Here is a 16,916-nt window from a genome sequence, read left to right on the forward strand (position 1 = left end):
GCTGATCCCTGAAAACTAGCGATCTGCGCGGTGTGTTTGTGTCTTTAATTCCACTGTGGCTGCTGGTACCGTTAACAGAAGGAAAAGAAGTTTAGAAAGGACTTTTCTCCATCATCTTCAGGTAGCCATTTCCCCCCAAAGTTTGGGAAGCATGCTGTCAAGGGCCTTCTTTCCCCTCTTTCTTTAGAAGGACTGATGCCAAAAATCCTAATTCCAGCTCCTTGTCCCCCACCCCGCCCCCCCATCGCCCCCCCACCGCCATCCTGACCCAGGCTCCGGGTATAGAAATGATAGAAATTATGGGTGTGGTTTGCCTGGTTGCATTTTCATTTTTAACATGTTCCCTGCGCAAACTCTTGGGAAAAATGTCAGTATCCGTCCCCGTCCAGGAATCCACCAGCACGGTGCAGGGGGAGCTGCCGGCCAGCCACTGCTCTTTCTTGCTGGTCTGCAGAAGGGCACATGCCCATATGTTTCTGGGAGATGTAAAACCGTCATGTTGCTGCTGGGTAATCCACAGCAAAATCCCATGCAGCCACATTCCCCGGATTCCTGTACAGTAGACTAATCCACTTAATCTCACTGTTAGCTTCCCCGGGCGGGAATTTCACACTCTCTTTTGATTTAGTGGTTTGTAAAATCTCTGATTAAGTGCCTTGCCCTCCTGTTATTGTTTCTCTATTCCCTAAATGATTTTGTGAAGGAGAAATCAGGGAAGTTGAAATAGGGGTCAACGTGCCCTCATCCTTCTCTATCTGGTTTTTCTTTATTGTCGTTTTTAAATTTTAAGGTCTTTTTCTTTTCCCCTTGACTCTACTACCACCTGCAAGAATTTGTTTGTTTGGTTTTTTTTTTTAATTATCGAATGCCCCGTCTACCTTGCCAATGTATGCTGGGTCCTCCCAGCTAAGCTGATCTTGAATTTATTTCTGTCGTGGATTTGTGTGTTACCACTTCCACTTGGCAGGGAAGACTCCACCGTTCTGCGTCTCTTAAAGATAGGAAGGGGTAAGATTTCACAGAGCTAGAGCAAACAATCCTAAAATTTGTATGGAACCACAAAAGACCCTAAATAGCCAAAGCACCCTTGAAAGAAGAAAGAAGGGCAGGGGTAAGAGCAGGTGTGATGGGGTCAGACAGACGGGGACCTGGTTCTGTCACCTGTTCGCTGTGTGGTTGTGGGCAAGTGACTTAACTTCTCAGGTCTTTATTTCCTCACCTCATCGAAGATTAAATGCAATAGCACATACAGTATAAAGTAACGACGTGTCTACCCATAGTACATACTCAACAAATTCTGACAATCAGAGCTCTCATTCATAGGAATGTACATATTTTGCACAGCAATGATTTGTTTGGGGGCATTTTGTTAAGGCCCTTTGATGTGTGTTTTTCTGGTATCTCTGCTTAGATTAAGCCTCTTGAAGTTAAGAGCCCAAGTTTTAAAATTCAATTTGTAATTGCTAATTGCATCTAGTTTGTGCTATCATCTGCCTGATTCTCTGCCTCTTAAAAAGGCTGATCAAAATATTGGGGGAAATTTACCTTGGGCCAAGTAGTATAAATTACAGGAACACAGTAACCCTCCCCCACCCCCAGCCTCCTTACCTGGGGTTTCAGTTACCAAAGGTCAAGGATGGCCCAGGAACTGATGATCCTCCTTCCGCGGTCCGGTGAGAAGGTCAATAGCAGCCTAACGCTATGTCACAATGCCCACGTCCTTCCCCTCACGTTACATCATCACACAGACATTTTATCCTCTCATATCATCACGCAAAGATGGGTGAGTTCAGTACAGCAAAATACTTCCAGAGAGACCATGTCCACGTAACTTTGATTAGAGTATATGGTTATAATTATGCTACTTTATTGTTAGTTATTGCTATTAATCCCTTACTGAGCCTAATTTATAAATTCGACTTGAGCAAAGGTCTGCACATATAGGAAAAAATATGGCGGACATAGGGGTGGGTTGGCTCTGCAGTTTCAGGCCTCCACTGGAGGTCTTAGAACACGTCGCCCGTAGATAAGGGGAGACTATTGGAATAGATGCTCAGCTGAAAAGCGGCTATTTATACTAAGATCCTTGGCCAATTTAACAAGGAGCAAAGCAGTTGAATTTGTGTCCCTCCAAAAGTTGAAATTCAAATTGCCACGCAAAAGAAGGCCAAATAAAAATTTTAAATTAAGGGGTTTTGGATGTTGTTGCTATTCTTTGTTTTTTGGTTTTTTTTTTTCTCATGGAATTCTCTTTAAGACCCATTTGTCTACTGAAAACATTTCTTCTGCCCTTTCTCCATATCTTCCAAGGAAGGGGAGTTTGGAGATTTTTTCCTATAGACACTTTTGAGTATAAACAGTCCTATCATCGTGAAAGGTATCCTCGGACTCTAGTTCTACAAACCAAGCCCCAGCCTCTCCTCACGGCTGGTTGGTGCAGAAGGTAAAACTTTGATTTGGTATCTGGAATGGGAAGCAGAGGGCTTTTTCTTTATTTATTTTTAAATCGAATTACATAGGACTCCAGGGGAGTCCCACCATCTGATTGGCGGGAGCTTCTGGGACCGGCCAATGCTGGCCTGCTGGGCTCTGGGCTCCACTGCCAGGCTCTGGGTTCCATTGCTCAATTGCTGGCTGATCTTGGCAAGTTACCTAACTATTCTGTGCCTCAGTCTTCTCATTAGTGAATTGCAGATATTAGTACCTGCCTTGTCTATGGAAGGTGGTTGGGGAAGATTAATGAAACTGTTGCGTCAGTGTTTAGAACAAAGCCTGTTTGATTTCGAGTGGTCAAAAAATGTCAGTGTGATCATAACTTTGATGATTATTAGCATGAGTTGAAAAACTTACATGATACCAGCAAAATGGGATAGTTGTGTGATCCTTCGTCTGTAACTATGACCATCCGTTGACATTTGACTTCTGTGTTCCTTAATGCTCTATCCAACGCTAGTCCTCTGCCCCTCTTTGGGCACCTGTGTGTGCCCTGAGCACATTACAAAGTGGTCACCTAAACCAAGCGCAGTACTGGCAGCTCCTCACATTGAGCTGTGCTCCCAGAATAGAGTCTTCTGAAATCCACATTCCCTTCTGGTCATTCCCACTGGAAGACAGTTACTCCCCATAGCAAAATACAGACAACATCTCTTCTATCCACCCAACTACCCAGTTACCCAGTTTCAGAGTGTCTCTCTCTCTGTCTCTGTCTCTGTTTGTCTCTCTCTCTCTCCACCAATGGGCCCATGGCTTCCTGGGCAATCCAGTTCTGTGGCTTTAGGATTATAGTCTTTAAACAAAAGTCTGTGGATTTTCCCCTGGAGCAAAAGATGTTCCACCTGCAGAACGGAAAACCCCTTCATTTCATATTCTCTTAAAGGTATAATATGGTGTGAGGGTGGGATTGGGCTAAAGGAAAAGTACCTTTTGTTCTCTTGTGCCGAGCCTATAGCAGAAATCAGGACACAGCTCAATTCTTATTCAGATTTCATGCTGGCTTGAAGGCAAGTTTTGGACCATGTGGGTTTGGCACGTCTACCCCTTTGTAGTCTGAGCCAGCAGTGTTCTAGGGGCTGCGCTGAAGGAGCTGAGGCACTAAGCACTTTGGACAGATGCGTGAAGCAGAATCTGAAGGAGTTGGTGAGGCAGAAATGAGTATCTAGACCAAAGCCAGTCTATGAAACTGAGAGCAGTTGAAACAAGATAGGAAACCAATGGATTCATGGGTCTGTATGAGAAGATTTCAAGAGGGAGGAAGGAAGGAAGGTGTGTCTGGAAGTACTTCTAGTTGTTGGCAGTGACTTTTTTTTTTTTAATTTGACATATATGTCACTTGTTTCCATTCTCTTCTGTGATTACTGTCCTCTAGTGGTCTATACATGTCCTTCTTTTTCCTCCCTTATCCCTGACTTGCTTGTCCCAGTCTTAGGCCAGTTAGTGCAGCCAGCCTGTTAACTGTGGACCTCTTGAAGAATATCCCAAGACTCACTTCTTTATTCAGTCCTCCTGCCCCTAGCATTAGATTTAGAAGAAAAGAGAACTAGTATCTATTGTTCATTCCTATATGACAGGCCACATCTCCATGCATCATCGAATTTAGAATCAATATCAAGCTTTGGTCCTTATCTTCGTTCTGTCTTCAGAATCTAATTTTCTGACTCTACAATTTTACTTCTTCCATTTTTGGGGTTTCTGATAGACAAGAAAATAAATGGCAAACCAATCTTCAGATAAACTAATCAGTGCTAATGAATATTCATGATTTAAGAAGTGTTACCTCTCAAAGGAATTTGAGTTTTAAAAGGTAAGTTCCATTTCTTAGCTCAAAAAATACTGAGTGTCTATCAGATTCTGTTATTCCTATGGATTGAATGCTTTAACCTACACTTTCCCAAAGTACGCACCATAAGAAAGAGCCTCACTGTCAAACAGAACTTTAAAATACAGCACACTCATTTCTGCTTCTGCCAAAGGTGGAGGAAAGGGGCCTGGATTTACTTTCTTTCTGAAATAACAACCAGAAACATACAAAATATATGAAACAACAATTTTCAAGACTGCTCAAATGGCAACACAGGAGAGACAGGGAACAAAGGGGTGTCCTATAAGTGCCCTAGCTTACTGCCTCAAGAGAACTTCCAGGCTGCAGTGCAGGATGGGAAACCCAAGCAGAATTGAAGACATGGAGCTGAGGTTGGGAAGGTTATGATGGCCAGAGCTCACAGGACACTATGCTAGAAAGGAGAGGGCTGCACAGGGAGAAAACCTTGGGATCTGCCAAAGTCGCCCCTGAGTATACAGCAGAGTATACATCAATGTATCCAAAACTATCTAAAAATGGGGGAGGAGAAAAATAATAAGAGAATAGCACCTGGCACTTGCAAAAGCTGGGAATAACTGTTAGTTAACTGTTCCCATCAGTCAGACCGGAAAATCTCCTAATTCATGAGACATTTGGGTAGAGAACTCAGGAATGGTGTTCTTCCTGGAGGAGAGAATAATTAGCTTAAGATAGAGCATAGGTATGTACCTGCCTAACAACTCATACAAATTACATGTGAAAGAGTCAAATTGCTTCCAAATAACTGCATCCCAGTACAAAGTTAAAGATTCTTTACATAAACGCAAAAGTATCCAGTGTGTGATGGGATGAGCACTGGGTGTTATACAGAATTGATAAATTATTGAACACTACATCTGAAACTAATGATGTACTATAAGTTGGCTAATTGAATTAAAAAATATATCCAATGCCCAACAGGGTAAAATTCACAATGTTTAGCATCCAAACAGAGCTTACCAGGCATTCAAAGAACAGTAAAATATGACCCATAGTGAGGAGACTAATCCATTGAAACCAATCCAGAACTGATACAAACATTAGAATTAGCAGAGGAGGACATTAAAATAACTCTTAGAACTATATTAGATATGTTCAAATGGGAAAGTAGAGATATGGAAGATATTTTTTAAAAGACCCAAATCAAATTTCTGAAGGTAAAAACTACAATCTCTGAGATGAAATAATACATTAGATGGGATTAGCAGCAGATTAGACATGGCTAAATAAAGGATTAGTGAACTTGAAGAAAAGAAAAGAAACTAACATGACGCTGAGAAAAAATAATGCAAATAAATGTAAAAGCATCGGGACAATTTTATATGGTCTAGTACATGTGTAATCATAAAAATATTTAAAGAATGTCTTTCTTCTTTCTGAGAATATTCTTAGAATATTTATTCTTATTTTATTAACATATAGTTGACATACAATATTAGTTTCAGGTGCACAACATTTCCATTCAGCATTTATATACATTATGAAGTGATCATCATATAAATCTAGCTACCATCTGTCTCCAAACAAAGCTGCTACATATCACAATATTTATTTTGACTGAAACTTTTTCAAATGATTTTTCAAGATGGGATAAAAACAAAAGATGAAAAACAAACAAAAAACCCCCAATCTCTCCCTCTCCAACTATACTAGGATATCAGGGTGGATCTGTTGAAAATCAAAGATGTTCTAAGTAGGCAGAGGAAAAGAAAAACACAGTATACTTAAGAGACTAATAATAGCATTGATGATAAAAATTGGGAAGCCAGGGGAATGACATCATTAAAGTATTAAACATAAATAATAAGTAAATAACTTCTCCCTTAGAATTTTATACCCAAACACAATATCCTTCAGAATGAAGGCATAATAAAAACATTTTCGGATAATTCATTGTTGGCAGGACCATGAGAATAAAATACCAAATAGAGATCTTCGGATATAAGAAAAATAACTCTAGAAGGAAGCAGTGTAAAGCAGATAAGGGGTGGAGAACACGGGGAAGGATAAATGTGTGGGTAAATCTACATCCACATTGCCTGATTAAAAAACAAAAATAGGGGCGCCTGGGTGGCACAGCAGTTAAGTGTCTGCCTTCGGCTCAGGGCGTGATCCCGGCGTTATGCGATCGAGCCCCACATCAGGCTCCTCTGCTATGAGCCTGCTTCTTCCTCTCCCACTCCCCCTGCTTGTGTTCCCTCTCTCGCTGGCTGTCTCTATCTCTGTCGAATAAATGAATAAAGTCTTTAAAAAAAATAATAATGTCTTGGGGTATTTAAAACATATGTGGAATTAGCATGAAAACAATAGCTCAAAAGACTAGGAAGGAACAAATATAGTGAGTACTCTACATCCAGGAAGTGACAAACACACAAGATGAGATTGACTAATAAATCAAATTTGCGTATTGCAATCTCCAGGGTAACCACCAAAGTAATAATATAGAAAGATGTAGCTGAAAATCTAATAGACCGAAAATGGAATGATGTGTACTCAGTAAATGCTAAAGAAGCCTAGAAAGCAGAGAAAATGAGAACAAAGAGCAGAAGGGACATACAGAAAACCAATAGTTGCAGGTAATTATAAACCTACATTTATCAATAATTAGGTTGAATGTCAATAGACAAAACCTTCCAATTAAAACAAAAAAATTTCAGACTGTATTAAAAAAAAACTATATGCTGCTTACCAAGATATAACTTAAATGTAAGAAAATGGGAAATTTGGAAGTATGTGCCATGCAACCACTAACTAAGTAAAGCTCTATTATCAGTAGAAAAAAGACACTTGGCATGGCAAGAAATTTTTACTAGAGATAAAGATGAAATTTTTGTTGATGGTTCAAATACATTGTTAGTGAAAACAGGGTCAATTCAACAGGAAGATGTAACAATCCTAAATTTATATGCACTAATGCATAACTTTAAAAGATATAAATCAAAAGTTGTCAGAACCCAAAGGAGAGTTGGACAAGTGTACAAATGTAGTGGAATAGTACTTCTCTTCTAGTCATTGACAAAACAAGTGGATACACATAATATTTGAATGATACTTCTAAAGAACTTGATCTAATTGACATGTACTGAAAATTACACCTTCAAACTATGGAATATACAGACATTTTAAAGTGCCCAAGGAATATTTCACCAAAACTAAATAAACACTGGGCCGTAAAGAAAGTCTTAACAAATTTTAAAGAATAGCAATCAGACTATATCCTCATAGCACAATAGAATGAAGATAGAAACCAGTCCCAGAATCATGTCTAAGAATCTTCAAATGTTTGAAAACTAAGCAATGAACTTCTAAATAATCAAAGAGTCAAAAAAGAAATCATATTGGAAATTAGAAAGTATTTTGAATGAAACAAAGACGGAAATACTATATATCACAACTTGTGGCATATGGCTAAAATAGTGGTAAGATGGAAATCTGTAGTTTTAAAGGCATATATGGGAAATAAATAATTCCAAACTTAAAACAAAACAAATGCCTATCAAGAGTAGAATGGATATATTTATATGACATAATTCCCTCAATAAAATATTCATATTATACAGCAACGAAAAAGGGCAAATTCTTTCATGCAACACCATGCATGAATCTCACAGGCATAATATTGAACAAAAGAAACCAGACACAGAAAAGTACTTCTCAAGGATACCATTTAGGTAAAGTTCAGGGGCGCCTGGGTGGCTCAGTCATTAAGCGTCTGCCTTAGGCTCAGGGTGTGATCCCGGAATCCTGGGATCAAGCCCCGCATCGCACTCCCTGCTCTGCTGGAAGCCTGCTTCTTCCTCTCCCACTCCCCCTGCTTGTGTTCCCTCTCTCGCTGGCTGTCTCTCTCTGTGTCAAATAAATAATAAATAAAATCTTAAAAAAAAAAAGATAAAGTTCAAAAATAAGAAAAACAGATCTGTGATGATTCAAGTCAGAAGAATCGTTACCATAAGGAGAGAGGTGGCTGGTAACTAAGAGTCCTTAGAAGGTTCTGGAATGCTAATAATGTTCTATGTCTTTATCTAGGTGGCGAATCCATGGGTGGGTTCACTCTGTAAAAATTCACTCAATAGTAATAAAAAAAAAGTTCAAAAGCTAATTCAGGGAGGTATTTTGCTTATGGACCTGATACTCATGCTTGGCAGAATGGCTAAAAAGTTTGATATGACCCAACTGTTCATTACGCGTTCGTCTGCATGTAAGATGATGCTAATCTGTGAGAATGGCTGAGAGCTTTAAATGCTGTTGCTGTTTGTGGCTCTGTTTAAACTGCTTTTCTCCATCTCCCTTGGCGGCACACTAGGCGAGTTTTTGCATTAATTTTGGTCCCTAGCATTCTTTTGCCTGGCCTCATAGCTTGAGGTTGCCAACCAAAACTAATCAAGAACAGCACGAAGACCAGCTTAGAAGGGCTACCTCTTTCTCACACAGATCTACAGTGGGGAAGAGCTGCCGCCCTCCACACAGATCCTCCCAGTGAAGGTGGAAAGGAAGTCACCGGGAGAATTTCTGGCTTTCATGGAAGCCTGATCCAAGTTATACTGGGAAAAGCTAATCTTTGTCGTGTGCAACTGTGCTCTAGGCACCATTCTAAGTACTTGCAATGAATTAACATATTTGATCGCATAACTGCCTGAGGTATTGCTACAGGCTGAATGTTTGTGTTGCCCCAAGGTTCATATTTTGAAACCCTAACCCCCAGGGGGCATTAGGGTGGCACCTTTGGGAGGTGAGGAGGTCATATGGGTGGAGCCCTTGGGCTGGGATTAGCGCCCTTTTGGAAGAGACTAGAGACAGTGTGCTTCCTTTCTCTCTGCTCCCTGCCGTGTGAGCTCAGCAAGAAGGCAGCTGTCTGCAAACCAGGCAGAGGCTCTCACCAGAACGCAGCCATAATGGCATCCTGATGGCGGACCTCCAGCTTCCAGTACCTTGAGAAATAAGCCATGTAGTCTGTGGCATTTGTTAAGACAGCCTAAAGTAAGTCAGGGAGGAAATAGTGCCTGTCCCATGTTATCAGTGAGGTGGAGAGCCGCTGAGTCATCTGTCAAAGATCACAGCTAGCAAGCGGGGAAGTCAGGTAGCGGAGTTCTTTCTAGAGCCCTTGCTCTTTACACATACACCATACAAGACACAGAAAGTCACCTTCCTGTGGCACACGGCCTTGGTGTCTTCACTTTCAAGACTCCAGCACGCAGCCCGCCGTGAGAAGATTTCTCTACAGAAGGAGGCTCTTTGTGAGAACTTGACGGTGCAACACAAGGAAGCTTCTGGAACTCAGTGCTCAGGCCCGAGGAGGAGGATGAGGGACTGTGAGGAATGTCCCTGCTCTCTCTCTTGAGGTGGAGGTGGCTGGTGAGCAGGGTTGAGGAATTTGCGTAAAAACTAAACACGTCACAGGGAAATGTCAACATCGGTAGATTCAGGTTCTGAGTAACAATGACAAACACTTTTTTTTTTTTAAAGAAATGAAGCTTAGCTTTTCTTTAGTGCCGGATACTGTTCTTGCTTCCACCCTGTGCTGGCTCTAGAGCCGCCATTTTCTGAGCTCTCAGCAGTAAACGTAATAAAGATTGATATCAGCGACAAATTCTGTCAACTTCCATGCTGCAAAACTTAGTCACTGTGCAAAATGGACCAAGGAAAATAAATAACCCGAGGAATGATGGAGTGTGTAAATATTGATGTGGATGCCGGGCGCAGGGAAGTTGGATGAAGCAAAAATGAGTTTAGTGAAGGCAAGTCCCCTTACCCTGACAGAATGCAGAGAGGTCTTTCCACACTGACTTTAATTCTCTGGCATTATTTCCAGAGTGGGAGTGGGTGATGTTTGATGTGGGTGAAATTGTAAAACCGTGGGTTCCAAAAAGATCATTCTAGAAAAAGCATTAAAAAAAAAAACTAGATACAAAATTACTATTAAATATAGTACTGTATGCAGAAAAAAAATAGAGGATATGTACAGGGAAAATGGAATGACAAAGAAGACCCATGATTCCATCACCCAAAAAGAGCTATGAACACCTTCCAGACTTTTTTCCATGCTTATGTATACATTTCCTAATTTATAAGATGCAAGTGTTTCAAAGTTTGGTATTTCTGAAATCAGGTTGAATCTATGGGTACATACACTGTGGCAGCATTTACTTCTTCCTTTTTTTTTTTTTTTAAGATTTTATTTAGTTATTTGACAGAGACAGCCAGGGACAGAGGGAACACAAGCAGGGGGAGTGGGAGAGGAAGAAGCAGGCTCCTAGTGGAGAAGCCTGATGTGGGGCTCCATCCCAGAACACTGGGATCACGCCCTGAGCTGAAGGCAGACACTTAATGACTGTGCCACCCAGGCGCCCCTAGCATTTACTTCTTCTTTTTTTTTTTATAATGATTTTTTATTATGTTATGTTAGTCACCATACAGTACATTCCTAGTTTTTAATGTACTCCAAAAGGCCTTAAACAACATTAAGCTAATACTGTTTCCTAAGAATGATGACAACTTAAAACCAAAAATACATATGTTTGTATTTCTTTTTTTAAATTGAGGTATAATTGACATAACATTATATTAGTTTCAGGTGTGCAGCGCAATGATTCAATTCAGGTACATATTGCAAAGTGATCACCACAGGAAGTCTAGTTAATATCTGTCACCCTACATCCTTACAGATTTCTTTCTCTTGTGATGAGAACTTTCAGGATCTACTCTCCTCGCTATTTTCAAATATGCAGTACGGTATTACTAGCTGTGGTCACCATGCTATGCATTAAATCCCCCTCACTTGTTCATTTTGTAACTGGAAATTTGTATCTTTTGTATCTTTACCCATTTTGCTCCCCCCAAGCGCCTCTTTTTTTTTCTTTTTGCTAAGTGTAGGTAGCGCCAAAATGACCATTTTTCAGTGGCGTTAAGAATATTCATAATGTTGCGTGACTGGCACCATGATCTATTTCCTAAACTTCTTCATCGTCCAAACAGAAAGTCTCTACCCATGACATAAGAACTCCACCTCCTCTCCTCCTCCCAGGGGCTGATAACCACCATTTTACCTCCTGTCTCTATCGATTTGCATACTCATCACAGCGGAATCATACAATACTTGTCTTTTTGCATCTGATTTATTTCACGTAGCGTAATGTTTTCAAGGGTTGTCTACACTGCAGCGTGGGTCAGAATTTTCATTCCTTTTTATGGATGAATAATATATCACATTTTGTTTATCTCTTGATGGACACTTGGGTTGTTTTTGGCTATTGCAAATTATGCTGCTATTAACGTGGGTATATGGTATCTAGGTGATTCCCTGTTTTCCATTTTTTGGAACCCAATACCCCAGGAGTGGAATTGCTGGATTCCATGACAATTCTGTTTAACTGTTTGAGGAACCGCCAGACTGTGTTCCAAGGCGGCTGCACGATTAGATGGACGGTCCCTGACTTAAGATTTTTTGACTTTATGATGGTGTGAAAGCACTACACATTCTGTAGAAACTTTGCTTCGAATTTTCATTTTTGATCTTTTCCTGGGCTAGCAATGGGTGGTATGACTCTCTCCCATGATGCAGGGCAGTGTCAGCAAGGCCACATGAGGGTGAACCGATATACAGATAGCCACCCTGTCCTACACAACCTTTCTGTTTTTCACTTTCAGTACAGTATTCAATCAATTACATGAGCTATTCAACACTTTCTTATCAAATAGGCTTTGTGTTAGATGATTTTGTGCAACTGTAGGCTAATGTAAGTGTTCTGACCATGTTTAAGGTAGGCCAGGCTGAACTATGATGTTTGGAAGGTTGGGTGTGTTCAATGCATTTTTGACTTATGATATTTTCAACTTATGATGGGTTTATCAGGGTATAACGCCATTGTAGGTCAAGGAAGATCTGTGTATTCCTACCAGAGATGTGTAAGTGTTCCGGTTTTTCTGTATCCTCACCAATACTTGTTACTTTCTGTCTTTAAATATATATAACAGCCATCTTAATGAGTGTGAAGGAGCTGTCCATTCTATTTTGAAATCGGTTTTTTCCTGTTAGTCATATATCCTGAACATCTTTCCAAGTCAGATAGTATTCTTTTATAATCCATATCAATTATTTCAATGTTTGTAGTTATTCAGTTGTATATATGCACATACATACTTTTTTTTTTAAGATTTTATTTATTTATTTTTGAGAGACAAAGAGAACGAGAGAGTGCCTATGCAGGGATCCAGATGCGGGACTCAATCCCAGGATACTGGGATCATGACTGCAGCAAAAGGCAGACACTTGACCGAATGAGCCACCTGGGCGCCCTGCACATACATACTTTCAAAAACAATCCTCTATTGCTGAATAGTCAGGCTGTTCTCGGTTTATTCCTATTATAAATTATGACGAGATGAATACTTTATGGTTATTTTTTGCACACATTCTCAATTACTTATTGACAGAAATTCCTAGATATGCTATTGTTGAATCAAAGATATGAATGTGGGAGGCTCTTAATTCATAATTCTAAATTGCCTTCACTTTTTTTTAAAAGGAAAAAAATCAAAAATGAAGAACCACCCACACCACCATTGCCAACCCCCAAAATTTAACTGGAAAATATTTACATTTATGAGGACAAGATGAAATGGATACGAGAATCTGGTCAATAAAATAGAAATTGTATCTGTCAGCTCTTTTGCCAGATGGCTTGACAATTCTGGAAAGATGAAATTCTTTACAATATTCATCTTGGGACTGGGGATAAACTTTTTTCAAAGAACTGTGATTACTTTCTGACTCGATTTTTTAGAGTTGCCATCTACCATTCTTGCCTGGGATGTAGTAGGAAAATGAAAAAAGAGTAAAAGTAAACACTCCACCAAAGAGTTCTTTTAGCAGTTACCTAAACTTGAAATTCTGAGCAATTGCTTGAAATTTTCATGTAAGAGGAATTAAAAAGAACTTTTTGATAGGTATGTCTAAATTAGTACATGTAACATGCCAAATCTAGACCACAGAAAATTCTCCAGAGAAGTTCCTTACTCGGAAAAATTGCATGATTTTACCAAAAGCATAAGATTTCATCCCCAATTGCTTATTAGGGTAGATTCTGCACATTGACCAGAGGGCAGGGATGTGAGCAGTCATGCTACATAGCAGCTCCCCCTTATCTGTGATCTCAGTTACCCGAGGTCAACCACTGTCCAAAAACAGACAATCCTCCTCTGACATGTGGTCAGAAGGTCAACGATAGCGTAGTGCTATGTCACAATGCCTGAGTCATTCAGCTCATTCCGCCTCACCATGTAGGCATTTTATCATCTCATATCATCACAAGAAGGGTGAGTGCAGTACAATAAGACATGTTGAAAGAGCTAGAAAAACCATGTTCACATACTTTTGTTACAGTATATGGTTATAATTATTCTATTTTATTAATAGTTATTGTGGTTAATCTCTTACTATGAGTAATTTATCCATTACACTGTATCATAGGTATGTATATATAGGAAAAAAACATGGTAGATGGAGGGTTTAGTACTATCCATAGTCTTAGGCATCCATTGGGGTCTTGGCATGCATCCCCCATGGATAAGGGGGAACCACTGTAATTAGAATTACCTGCTGTAACTAAGTCACTTGTCTCGGTCCATTTGGGCTGTCGTAACAGAATACCATAGGCTTCTCTCAGTTCTGGAGGCTGGGAAGTCCAAGATGAAGGTGTTGGCAGATTTGGTGTCTGGTGAGCACCTACTTCCGGGTTCATAGATGGCTGTCTCATCACTGTNCGATTAGATGGACGGTCCCTGACTTAAGATTTTTTGACTTTATGATGGTGTGAAAGCACTACACATTCTGTAGAAACTTTGCTTCGAATTTTCATTTTTGATCTTTTCCTGGGCTAGCAATGGGTGGTATGNGTGTGGTCAGAAGGTCAACGATAGCGTAGTGCTATATCACAATGCCTGAGTCATTCAGCTCATTCCACCTCACCATGTAGGCATTTTATCATCTCATATCATCACAAGAAGGGTGAGCGCAGTACAATAAGACATGTTGAAAGAGCTAGAAAAACCATGTTCACATACTTTTGTTACAGTATATGGTTATAATTATTCTATTTTATTAATAGTTATTGTGGTTAATCTCTTACTATGAGTAATTTATCCATTACACTGTATCATAGGTATGTATATATAGGGAAAAAACATGGTAGATGGAGGGTTTAGTACTATCCATAGTCTTAGGCATCCATTGGGGTCTTGGCATGCATCCCCCATGGATAAGGGGGAACCACTGTAATTAGAATTACCTGCTGTAACTAAGTCACTTGTCTCGGTCCATTTGGGCTGTCGTAACAGAATACCATAGGCTTCTCTCAGTTCTGGAGGCTGGGAAGTCCAAGATGAAGGTGTTGGCAGATTTGGTGTCTGGTGAGCACCTACTTCCGGGTTCATAGATGGCTGTCTCATCACTGTAACTTCACCTCATGGAATGGACAAGGGAGCTCTCTGGGGTCTCTTTTACAAGGTCTTTAACTAATCCCATCTGTGAAGATTCCATCCTTCTGACCCAATCACCTCCCAAAGGCCCCACCCCCACCCACCATCATACAGGGAATTAGGTTTCAACCCATGGATTCGGGGGCAACACGGTCTATGGCATTACCACATTAAAAACCACTGTGGTCCTTAAAGCAGTGGTTCTCAGACTTGAGTGTGCACCAGAATCACTGAGAGCTGTTACAACACAGCTGCCTGGGCCTTGTTTCTGATTCAGTAGGTCTAGGGGAGGCCTGCATTTCTAGCAACTTCCAAGGTGCTGCTGGTTACGGACCACACTGAGAGGACGCTGTCTTAGGTGATGTTACCTGTCACTCACGTCTTTCAGAGTAGCTTTGGATGAACATTTAGGTGAGTGATTAAGAGCNTCTCTCCCATGATGCAGGGCAGTGTCAGCAAGGCCACATGAGGGTGAACCGATATACAGATAGCCACCCTGTCCTACACAACCTTTCTGTTTTTCACTTTCAGTACAGTATTCAATCAATTACATGAGCTATTCAACACTTTCTTATCAAATAGGCTTTGTGTTAGATGATTTCGTGCAACTGTAGGCTAATGTAAGTGTTCTGACCATGTTTAAGGTAGGCCAGGCTGAACTATGATGTTTGGAAGGTTGGGTGTGTTCAATGCATTTTTGACTTATGATATTTTCAACTTATGATGGGTTTATCAGGGTATAACGCCATTGTAGGTCAAGGAAGATCTGTGTATTCCTACCAGAGATGTGTAAGTGTTCCGGTTTTTCTGTATCCTCACCAATACTTGTTACTTTCTGTCTTTAAATATATATAACAGCCATCTTAATGAGTGTGAAGGAGCTGTCCATTCTATTTTGAAATCTGTTTTTTCCTGTTAGTCATATATCCTGAACATCTTTCCAAGTCAGATAGTATTCTTTTATAATCTATATCAATTATTTCAATGTTTGTAGTTATTCAGTTGTATATATGCACATACATACTTTTTTTTTTTAAGATTTTATTTATTTATTTTTGAGAGACAAAGAGAACGAGAGAGTGCCTATGCAGGGATCCAGATGTGGGACTCAATCCCAGGACACTGGGATCATGACTGCAGCAAAAGGCAGACACTTGACCGAATGAGCCACCTGGGCGCCCTGCACATACATACTTTTAAAAACAATCCTCTATTGCTGAATAGTCAGGCTGTTCTCGGTTTATTCCTATTATACATTATGACGAGATGAATACTTTATGGTTATTTTTTGCACACATTCTCAATTACTTATTGACAGAAAGTCCTAGATATGCTATTGTTGAATCAAAGATATGAATGTGGGAGGCTCTTAATTCATAATTCTAAATTGCCTTCACTTTTTTTTAAAAGGAAAAAAATCAACAATGAAGAACCACCCACACCACCATTGCCAACCCCCCAAATTTAACTGGAAAATATTTACATTTATGAGGACAAGATGAAATGGATACGAGAATCTGGTCAATAAAATAGAAATTGTATCCGTCAGCTCTTTTGCCAGATGGCTTGACAATTCTGGAAAGATGAAATTCTTTACAATATTCATCTTGGGACTGGGGATAAACTTTTTTCAAAGAACTGTGATTACTTTCTGACTCGATTTTTTAGAGTTGCCATCTACCATTCTTGCCTGGGATGTAGTAGGAAAATGAAAAAAGAGTAAAAGTAAACACTCCACCAAAGAGTTCTTTTAGCAGTTACCTAAACTTGAAATTCTGAGCAATTGCTTGAAATTTTCATGTAAGAGGAATTAAAAAGAACTTTTTGATAGGTATGTCTAAATTAGTACATGTAACATGCCAAATCTAGACCACAGAAAATTCTCCAGAGAAGTTCCTTACTCGGAAAAATTGCATGATTTTACCAAAAGCATAAGATTTCATCCCCAATTGCTTATTAGGGTAGATTCTGCACATTGACCAGAGGGCAGGGATGTGAGCAGTCATGCTACATAGCAGCTCCCCCTTATCTGTGATCTCAGTTACCCGAGGTCAACCACTGTCCAAAAACAGACAATCCTCCTCTGACATGTGGTCAGAAGGTCAAC

Source organism: Ailuropoda melanoleuca, chromosome 5 (assembly GCF_002007445.2).
Source record: "Ailuropoda melanoleuca isolate Jingjing chromosome 5, ASM200744v2, whole genome shotgun sequence".
Taxonomy (NCBI): domain Eukaryota; kingdom Metazoa; phylum Chordata; class Mammalia; order Carnivora; family Ursidae; genus Ailuropoda; species Ailuropoda melanoleuca.